We start from the raw sequence: 11,192 nt of genomic DNA, 5'->3' as shown, positions 1-11,192 counted from the left end.
TCAAATAACAGTTTTATAATGTGAAGGCTCTGAAATCATTCCCAGTGCACCAAATGTCTCATTATACTGTAAGAAAAACACATCACCAGAAATTCCACTTACATCACTTAAATCCGACAGAAATGACTCTATGTTTCGCCCTGTTTAAAAAGAACAAGTTAGAGTTTAGTTGGGTTGTAATGTCAATATGAAACTGTTCAGATGCTAATTGAGCTAAAATAGTTTAGCTTTATATTCCAATAGAGACCTCATAAACTAAAGTATTAAGCTCTCCTCCATGCACATGCATGACTGCAAACACATCTTCGCCTTTTTCTGAATCGAGACCGTTGCATTAAGCTGTCATCTCTGAATAAGTTTTAAAAGTTAAAGATGTAAAGCACTAACGTTTTAAATTAATTTATTGTCTGTTGTTCTTATGACTGCGGGAAATGATAAAGCAACTAGCAAGATGTAGGTTTTATCAGGCAATCTTTGTCTTTAACCATTTTGACCTCGTATGCATTTAAACCTGTTGTAGGGACAATATTAGGCAACTTTAAAATACAATCTGAGGGGCACTTTGTGATATGTCAGTGCAACAGTTTTTAGTTAGGACAGCTCAAACAAGCATTTTATTCTTGGATTTAAGACTTCTTAAGACTTAAAGGAGCATTTCACCCATAGAAACATTAATCTTTATTGAAAGTGTGTCATATTTGTAGTCGAAATGTAACATACATTTAGAATTTGGTGCCTATTTGACAGAGAATAGGGGTGTTTGTAGTCTCACCCCCTCAACAAAGATATGGCACTTCCTTCTTTCAATGATGCAAAATGATGATTTTTACATCATTGAAAGAAGGAAGTGCAACACTGTAATCTGTATTTCTCCTGTCTCAGCGGCAACTGAGAAAATGATGCACGACCATTCAAAAACATGACTGGGGTTCTAACTATACAAAGCTTAATGTAAATGGGTGAAGTGTCCCTTTAAGCACTGTCCGGGAAAACTGCCCCACAGTCACCTCTACATTTATGTGTGTTGATGGTTTTGTGACATTAAGTGATTTGACTGATTTGATAACAATTTATAGAAGACTATCACAACGATTAAACTATATTTAAAAACTTTTTGTGACTTGCTTGTCAAGCATGCTTGTCGTACTCAAAATGTGACCTCTGCATTTAACCTATCCCAGAGAGTATAGTGAACACACGCACTGTAAGTCGTGAACCCACACACACCCTGAGCAGTGGGCACTATGTCTGCAGCACCAGGGAGCAATTAGGGTTAAGGTTCTTTACTCAAGAACACCACAGTGACAACCAGCCAGTTGTGAAACTCAAACTGGCAACTCTCGGGGGTTACAAACCCGACTCTCTAAGGACTAGGCTACTAAACGCCTTATAGAATTCTGTGCAGGTCTTAAGTTGGTGACTTACTATCCATTATAACATACATCAGCAATCAAAGAGATCTCATATTTAAAAGAAAGCATAACAGACAACCATACCTCGGCCCAGAGCTCTGACCTGGATTTCACCATGTGAGCCATATTCTAGCCACTCCTCCGAAGTTTTCGAAAACTGTATGGAAGATCAAAAAAAGTAAATGCGCAGACAGACTCAAATGACAGCTGAATAAGATAAACTCTAATATTATTCCCAGTGCACAATTAGTGTCTCAGTATAACAAACTTATGTAATGAGAAATTCATTATCACTTACAGGACCCTGAAGTGTCATAATTCTCTCCTCTGTATCTGAATCTGTTTGAAAAAAATAAAGAGATCAGCTGGATTGAATAAAAAACAATATGAAAATGTTTTGTTGCTAAATAAGCTGAAACAGTTTAGTGTCCTATGCTTTTGATTCTAGTATAGATCTCATAATCTTAAGGCCTAAAGTTCCTGGGTCCCTCTAAAGTTTAACATGGTGTCTTTAAACCAGTATTCTCTGGAGATGCTGTACATTATGAAAATGCTATCTGTTAAGCCACTGATTGCGCATTGAATTAGTAACAGGGGTGTTTTGAGATACAATCAAAATTGGACACCAAAAACTGGCAGAAGTCTTTGTAAGCCGTTTTTAATTTTTAGTTGGACTGCGGAAAAGATTTACATCCCACAAATTAGCTTGAATTACATCAGCGAAAAAGTGAGTCTGTAAATTTTCTTATGTTTTCTTTGTCTCTTATTACAAGTCTCCGTGAAATCAAAGTACATCATATGTTTTACTCTCACACAATAGTTTTATAATGGAAATGGAAATCCATCACACTGCTTCAATTTTGCAAAGATTTTTGTAAGTTGTCAACCGTATGAAATGCCAATGTTGTGCTGAATTTTGACTCCCTGCCAGACTATGACTCCCCTGTTGAAACTGGAACTGGTTAGCTAATCCTAAACTTAACACTACTAACAAATGGAGTAACCCCAGGGTGCACCCTGGACGATGGGGCGGCCATATTTGTTCCCCCCGCCTTTGGCAATTTCCTCCGACCCAGCAGGGGGCAGTTAGCGTTGAAACGGTGGCAACTGCGGTAGCAGAGTAATCATATAATAACCTTGTTGATTGCAGGAGGTGAAAGCAAAGAGTATAGAAGTTCTTTGGTAGAAGTGGTCAGAAAAAGTGGAAGCAACGGTAAAATACATTTTTTATTAGTAAAATGAGATGGAAAAATGTCAAATAAATGAATTTTATTTGTTTTATTTAAAATTATGAATTTTGAACTGTTGCCTAAGAATCATAAAGCACATCGCTTTCTGCATGGTAAAGTAATAGTCTAAATTATTTTATGGATAACGAGATATAGAATATGTATCTGATAATTGTTTCTTTGTTACAGGATTTCAACGTGTATGTTGCTAATTCATACGTGATAGTGACCTGGCTTTCACTCCATTCTTGTTTCCCTGGGTTGTCTTTTTCGGTACGTTTTGTAATGTTGTATCTTATGAATGATTGAACTATCACTGAATATAAACAACATATTTCCTAGGCTCTGATTTGGTTCTATATATTTTAGCCTAATGTCAGTTTAGCAATGTCCAATACTTAACAATGTGCTGTTGAATTTGGTTAAGTTGCACAATGCTATTAATTACATAAACCATTACAGAGATGTTTGTGTAGAGCATGTGTGTTATACAGATAGACACACCAAAGACATGAGAAATGTATTTTCTTAACCCATATGCAACAAGCAGGATTTGGACCGTACATTGACACATTCAGGTTATAGAAATGTTATCAGAATGCGTTCAGAGATTCTGTTTTAAACTGTAATCATATTTTTTTGTTTATTGAAAATTTCAGTGCATGAACAGTTATGTATCAACAAACCACCTATATGACACTTGAAAATGAAATATAAATGTGGTAATTGACACCCTAAAATATTGGGTGTCATTTTTCTTTACAGAAACATTGCGAAACAAAGTGCCAATACATTTGAAGTGAAACATTTTATTTAAATGCTAACAAAAGTCTATTTCATACATAAATTATAACATTTACAATAACTGATGTGATACTAATCTGTAAAGGTAAAACTATGTGCTTGTTTTCATCCAAACCTCACAGGGAATTCCGAAGCAGATGGGTGGGAGCCACTGTTGGATTTACATACTAATGGTAGGTAAAATTTGAAGAGTTATTGTTAAAAATTGTAATAACCTGCTAATGTTCTTGTTCTTTGTGGATTGTACATGGCTTTGGGTCTGGAATTTGATTTTACAGAGGTCATGTCATTAAATGTCTTAAGTTATTTAAACAGACATACATGATTATTTTGTGTGTGTGTGTGTGTGTGTGTGTGTGTGTGTGTGTGTGTGTGTTGGTCTATGTGGTTTACGAGGACATGAATAGTGTACAATAACATGTTTATTATGCTATAAAGGTGGTTTACGGGGACACAGAGAGTGTCCTCATAAACGGAAAAGCTAAAAAAACATACTAAATGATAGTTTTTCATAGATTAAAGACTGGCAACAGGTTTTTGTGACATTGGGGTTAGGGATTGGGGTAGGTAAGGGGGATAGAATATAACAGTTTGGACAGTATAAAATGCATTGCGTCTATGGAGATGTCCCCGTAAACCACATACACCAACATGTGTGTGTGTGTGTGTGTGTGTGTGTGTGTGTGTGTGTGTGTGTGTGTGTGTGTGTGTGTGTGTGTGTGTGTGTGTGTGTGTGTGTGTGTGTGTGTGTGTGTGTGTGTGTGTATTATTATTATTATTATTGTTTTTTTTCCAGAATGATGCCTCTGATTAATAGGTGGTGGTGTTCTGTTCTCCTGGACAATGTATGTAGCTAATAGAATGTTCCTACATTAAACATTACTCTGTACCATATCTACCAATATACCTACCTCTTGTCATTTGTTTTTCAGCACTCAACCACTGAGGGGGGTCTTCACTATTCAAAATGCAATGTCTTCAGGCAGAGTTCAGTGTAGCAGGTTATTTGTGCACATGCATTCATTAAGAACTAATAATAACATGTGTGTACATGCAGAGGTATTTTTTCTTAGTTGTTACAACTACAAAGTTGTTCAGATATGAAATTGAAGGGATTAAGTACAAGTACTACATCGGTCAGCACTGCAGATCATTTCATATTATCAGTTAACATCAGCATCAAAGACATATAGAGGCTGTTTACACTTGGCATTAACATGCGTTTTCATCGATCGGATCACAAGTGGACGACAGAGACACATTACGTTTACACCTGGTATTTAAATCCGTCTCTTTTGTCCACTTTCGACCGCATCTGTCCTGAATACTGTGAGGGGGTGGTCTGTGAGACGGTGGGCGAGTCTCTCTGCTGTCATTCAAACCCGAGCGGGAGTAATTATGAGTTTATATGGACGCAAACTATATTATTTCGGAGTCCACTGCTTGTTTAGCAAGTAAAAATGCTGCACGTAGTGTTTTGTACGTTTATATGTTCGAGCTTTCACTGAATTTTCAGCGCAATTGATGAAATAGGATCGCGCAACTTTCACACGCTTTCAAAACGAAACTACGGAGATCAGCCGCTTTAGTTGTATCAATGAAAGGCTAAAAATAGCGCTGTTCACCGTATGTTCACGCCAGAAGTCGAAAAAAGACGTAAAACTTGTGTTTAATACCTCAGATAAGATAAATGGGCGGAGAGAAGGCGGTCGCGTGTGGCTGTTCGAACACATTCAACCACATATGCGTTCCGCAACTCCAAAGCGATCCGATCGAAAGTGGTTTCGACTACCTCTGGATGTGGTTGAAAGTGGTCGAAAGTGGACGAGCTCAAAACGTTTTGAACACCGTTTACACCTGGCATTAACGTCGTCCACTTGTGATCCGATCGACGAAAACGCATGTTAATGCCAAGTGTAAACAGCCTCTTAATAACATTTCAGCTTAACTCAATTTCTGTTTGCTATCCAATGTGGATTTTGTTCACCATATAAGACAAATATTTATATTCAATACAAAAGATCCCCATGTGGATCATACTGCCGGTCTTCAGACTCCTTGTAAATACCAAACTGGATTATTACAATTGAACGCAAAATGAATGTTTGGAAATGTAAACTGTAATTTCCTACTGACACACTACACCAAAAGATATATATGGATTAAAACATTTTTTTTTTCAGTGTGAAAATACTAACATGCCTAAGACTTCTGCACAGTATATTAATATTTTATTGTAGTATTATAAAATAATATTAATCTTTATTTAGAGTATGAAGTTGAACAATCTTTCAGGTTTGTCTAAACTAAGGTTGTCTGTAGTCAGTGTTTATATAATGTTTAAAGAGTAACTAAACCCTAAACCAACTTTTTTTAGTTAGTGATCTGTAAGAATGATGCTTTATTAGTGCTGTTCATTGATTTTAGTAAGTTTTTTGACATTTGGATATAAAGTGTTTCAATACTACAATATATGGTGTAAAAACGTCTGAGTGCTGCCCTCTTGAGGTTGAACGGTGGCTTCTGCAGTTGAATTTTCCTATTGGATGTTGGGTCCAAGAAATGACTCGTGACGTAAGCAGGTTCAAGCTCACCACGCCCTTGTTACGATCTCACCACACACTTAGTTCGTCCCCTCTATCTCCGTTGGGATCTGCCCACTTTTCTTGCATTTTTCAAATATTGCAGTGGGTGGAGTCAGGCTCTGACCAGGGGTTTAGTTACTCTTTAATGACTTTTATAGTATAAATAAACATATGTTTGTTTATGTTTCAACAGCTTCCTCTGGAAATCTTTTCTGAACTCCTCTACTATTTGACACTTTCTCTGGGATGCAGATGATTTATGGATGTGGTCACTCAAGAAGTTTTTCGGAAAGCAGTGCAACACTTTGCATGGCCAGACGGTAAGATTCACCCCCCTGTTCAATGCACATTCTTCAATTGAATTTCTTTTTATTTATCTTTCCTGTATTTTGTCTTTAGAATTTAAGGTGTGGCCATCTGGAAGAATTTCAGTCCTGTCTACTGGACAGAGTTTAGATTGTGTACAGCATCAGGGATTGCTTGCAGTGCAGAGCCCTTTTCAAGTCATACCCACCGGGGTATAGGGGAAGAGGCCGACGTGGTGAACTTCTGGGCTTTTACTGAAATTTTTGCACAGGATTTTGCTTCCAGGACTGTTTTTTTGTGGGAGGAGACACATTGGTGTGTTAAGCGAGAATGAACTGAGATCAACTGGTTTTGATGTATGAATTTATAATTTAAAGTTAAACTTTGAAGTGTATAGTGTTCTAATAAAAAAAGCTATGGCAAACACGTGCATGAAAACAAGGTTTCAGTCATTTACATCATATTGTTCTTTAAGGTTTCTCATATTCCATGTAAACATAATTTGCTATGTATTGCTTTAAGCAGGCATGAAGTCCATCTAATTAATCAATTCTTAATTTAGCTGTGACAATTTTGTGTAATATTTCAATTACCAATGATTTTAGAAAGTGTTTAAAGGGTTATTAAATGTATTGTTTTTAAGTTTTTTATATAGAAATGGGTGACTACATTCAGGATTAATAATAATGTTTTCAGTAATGCAGTTCAGAAATCAAATACGATCTAGTTACTTCCTTGCGAAAAGTAATTTTTATTGGTAAGATTGACCATTTTAAAAAGTAAGGTTTTATTGTTGTAAAAGTCTTTGTTGGCATATGGATTACCATGTGTTACACAAACACATTTTATAAATATTATGTGTGTGTTTGAATATATTAATCAAGGTACATCTACATAACCATGCTTCGCATTATATTGTCGTGTCACTTACAAAAACCAGCGAGTAATGTCGAGGTAACCTTAGTGTCTGAGGGTGTCAGCTGTTGAGGGAGTAAATTAAACCATTTATTTATATTCTGTTCGTCGTAATCCTCAATTCTTTGTATATCTGTTTTCATGAAATGTTGTGGAATTGCAACAATAAACGCAAAAACACAATTTGTATTCGCTTTTTAATATATATTAAAAGTGTATTAATCTCATGCTTCGTCTGAATGGCTACTTCTGCATTCCAAGCCTGCTCAAAGCGTCATAATTATCTAACCAATAAGCTGTAAAAGCGTCGCACATCTCTACGCCAATAAGCTCAACATAATCATAAACCAATAACAGTCGAGCTGGGCGGGGCGACACCATCGTCCAGGGTGCACTCTGCTGGGGTACTTGGGGTGCGTTCCACTCCAGTTTTAGACACACACTCGTGAACTTCCCTAAGCACTTCCCCTCGGTGGAATCCCTGTAGCCATTTTGAAGTGCGTTCCACTTCGTCTAGTGGACGAGGGAAGTTTGTATGGACAGACCCTCGCTCCCTCGATTTTGACAGAGGGAGCGAATCTGCTTCATATGTACACTTCATGCAGCTTCATATCCCACAATGCAACACGATTGTGACGTCACTTCACCAACTTGCGCTTTGCACATGGAGGGGGCGGTCTCCACTTTCCATGTGATCAAGGGCTCAGGGCGATCCATTTGAATCCACTTCAAGTATTCTAGCAGTAGTGGGCACTCGTACAACGTAAGCAATGACGTACATCCGAGTGAACGAGACTGAGGGAAGTTAGCGAGGGAAGTTCATAAAAAAACAACTGGAACGCAGGGTTGGACAAATGGGGAGAGTCGTAATTTGGCGGGAGTCATTTTTTGCCACTACACCCAGTCCTTCCTATACACAAAGTATGCAACGTGAATAAGTCTAGTCTTTAGAGTTCAAAAGTCACCATGCGATGATGTGGTGACAATGGGACTTGCAATTATCTCCATTAAGGCTACTAAAGATGATCTACGTGACGATGATTTTATTTCTTTGTTACCGTTTCTTTAAATATTTTTTCTCATCTCCAATATGGCCCTTGGCCTTGTTTATGCCAGCCAGGGGCGTCGCTAGACCCCTTTTACTGGGGCACGTGCCCCACTGTAAATCTTCTGTGCCCCAGTGTAAATTTCAAGTTTACATTTTAGCAGTTAACTTGTGTATTAATTTTCAAATATAATCGAGGCAAAACGGATCTATATGCAATGTAGTTACCCAATTCACGTTTGAAAAAGCGACACAGCAGTCGCACTGACGCGTGCACGCACCAATTCATGTTCGTGCGCGTCTATTCAGACATGCGCAGCCGCAAACAAAAGTCCAGGTAAGGCTACGCGATTGAGTTGACTTATGAAAACATGACGAGACAAAAAAAAAACATGACGAGACTAAAGTAAGTTTCTAAATAATAATAATAATATTTTTTTGACTCGATCGTTATTGGCTCTTGTGATGGGCATCAGAAATGTTTTGTGCTAAGCAGAGAAAGGGAAGCAAAAAAAGAAAAATATTTTGTATAATCATTGTTATGTAAAATGCAAATGTGCATCAAAATATTTTCTCTGCTGTCATTATTTTCAAACATTTTATGCCTTCAAACATGTTAATAATGTTAAGCATATGAAGATACTTATACTTAAATATTTTTAAATACATGTTTTTTCATTCCCAGTGTTGGAATAGTGGGTTTAGCAAAGGAAATTGTATAGAAGTGTTGCACACTTATGGACACTGCGGGTTTTCAAGAAAAAAGTAAAAAAAAAAATGGGGAGCCTGTGCCCCAGTAGAGCTTTATATCTAGCAACGCCCCGGATGCCAGCTTTATGACAAGTGCTCAATGTAACCATAAGCAGAACATAATTCATACATCATTATAAATCCTGAAACAATCATGATTCTTACATATATGCTTTAAGACATTAAATACAGAACACGTCACTACTCATTTGGCACCTCCATGTAAAGCATAAAACAGTATGCTGTTACTTTTTGCAAACAAAGTTAACAGTGGCGGCTGGTGCTATTTTTTTTTTTTTTTTTTTTTTTGATGCTTACCTTCAGATAACTCAACCTATAAAAAACACTTTTGCATATAAAAACATTTAAATTAAATTAAACTTGTCCACTTACCGTAAGGGTCCGTCATCGTGAAAAATCGACTTTATTTTGCGAATTTTAACGCTTCCAGATATAGTACAACTATGGGGAAGTTTTCCTTAAGTTTATACAGAAATTAAGCCACGCAAAAATCGACTTTTCTCATTTTTGTTTGTCCTCCTACGAAAAGCCCAAAGAACCCGATCGTGACTACTGAATCAGGAAGTTGTTGATCTACGTCTACTATCATGGCTGTGTCCGAAACACTCAATTCATTCACTGTTCCCTTCACTCCCTACACACTCAATCACTGTAGCCTGCTTCACTAGTACAGTCCACGCGGCTACTGGGAAATACTGGCTGCGTCCAAATACCCACACTTGCACGCTGCGACCCAAACCGCCTACTTCCATACTATATAGCAGGCGAAGTAGTGCTTTTTACATACTATATAGTATGAAAGTAGGCGGTTTGGTACACAGCGGAAGTCTTTGCACTAGATCACTTCAAGCATGCGTGTAGAATTATTCACCCGATGGAACACACACACACACACACACACACACACACACACACACACACACACACACACACACACACACACACACACACACACACACACACACACACACACACACACACACACACACACACACACACACACACACTTAGCAACAGTAAAAAAAATGTCAGTTCTGGTAGTGGCAGCATGCAGCATGCACCAAAACGTATTCGTTTTTTATTTAGGCTACTTAAAATACGTATTTCTTTAAATATAATGAACAAACACTTCGAAATGAACATTTGCTAAACTTAAAGATTATTATCTACACTTATCTGAAACTTTTAGAAGTTTGTTTGCCCCTGTAAAAAAAACTCTTCATTTTGTACATGCAGCTTTAACAAAGTTGATTGTTTGTTCAGTAGTCCCTGAATAAACACAGTTAATACTGTTTCTAATTATGGGATAAAGACAGCTGCAGATGTTTTGCAAAAATACAATAATGCGATATGGATTTTGAAAAAAAAAAACAATAATAATAATAATTTTGGCCATACTGCGATTATTTACCTCATGTAAACACAATACTTCGTTAAAAAAATAATGCGATTAAGCTTATAATATTGGATATTTCTTGTAATAAAAACTTTTTGCAATTAATTGTTTATGTGAATATGTATGCTGTTCTTGCATTTACACAGCTGTACCAGCAGATGCCACCAACACGCTGCGTTTCTCTTAACTAAACAGTGAAACTAGTTTGTGTAAACTCTTACCTTTTGGCGTAGTCTCTGTGGCAGAAAAAAGCATTACTTAGTGAATTTCACACCAACTGCATCAGCGCTGGACACCTGAGGTAATTTACTGTATAGACCCCAGCACAGCATTCAAATTCGCATGCACTTCAAATAGATTTGATTGGCTGTCAATGGTTTATCGTTCATCATGTGGGAAAAAATTCCTCAGAAAGTGATCCCAACGTCACGATATTGTATCTTCTCGTTATAGTTGTGGCGTGAACTCCGCTATTATATTTAATATAAAAAAATTCAAAACTATATTTTTATAGTTATCGTTAAAATGTGAACGGCCCTTACAGGCACTGTCATAATATTTTCGTCTTCATCACGGCACCGGATGTATAACAACGTGTTTGTCAAGTAAATTAAAACAGTGGGAAGTATAGTTCACCATGGGCTATGTGCGAATAATACGAAAATAAAAACTGCATGTAAACAGGAGTGAAGGTTCCAGTCATGTAAACGTCTTACTGCGACTTTATTA

The 11,192-nt window shown here is 37.2% G+C and overlaps 2 long non-coding RNA genes across 2 annotated transcripts; one reads left to right on the top strand and one right to left on the bottom strand.

Moving 5' to 3' along the window:
• Nucleotides 1–126: 126 nt before the first annotated feature.
• LOC135744182 (uncharacterized) lies at nucleotides 127–9,774 on the bottom strand. Its single transcript, XR_010530675.2, has 4 exons — nucleotides 9,440–9,774; nucleotides 1,711–1,751; nucleotides 1,497–1,569; nucleotides 127–140 (listed from the first exon to the last, which is right to left on the bottom strand). It is a non-coding gene; the product is annotated as an uncharacterized lncRNA (long non-coding RNA).
• Nucleotides 1,760–7,434, top strand: LOC135744180 (uncharacterized). The gene is made up of 7 exons (XR_010530674.1): nucleotides 1,760–2,625; nucleotides 2,831–2,914; nucleotides 3,568–3,618; nucleotides 4,242–4,290; nucleotides 4,378–4,446; nucleotides 6,224–6,350; nucleotides 6,430–7,434. It is a non-coding gene; the product is annotated as an uncharacterized lncRNA (long non-coding RNA).
• Nucleotides 9,775–11,192: the final 1,418 nt, after the last annotated feature.

This window comes from Paramisgurnus dabryanus, chromosome 6, assembly GCF_030506205.2.
Source record: "Paramisgurnus dabryanus chromosome 6, PD_genome_1.1, whole genome shotgun sequence".
Classification (NCBI taxonomy): Eukaryota; Metazoa; Chordata; class Actinopteri; order Cypriniformes; family Cobitidae; genus Paramisgurnus; species Paramisgurnus dabryanus.
The sequence above is the reverse complement of the archived record's forward strand: the minus strand, read 5'-3'. Positions and strand labels throughout refer to the sequence as shown.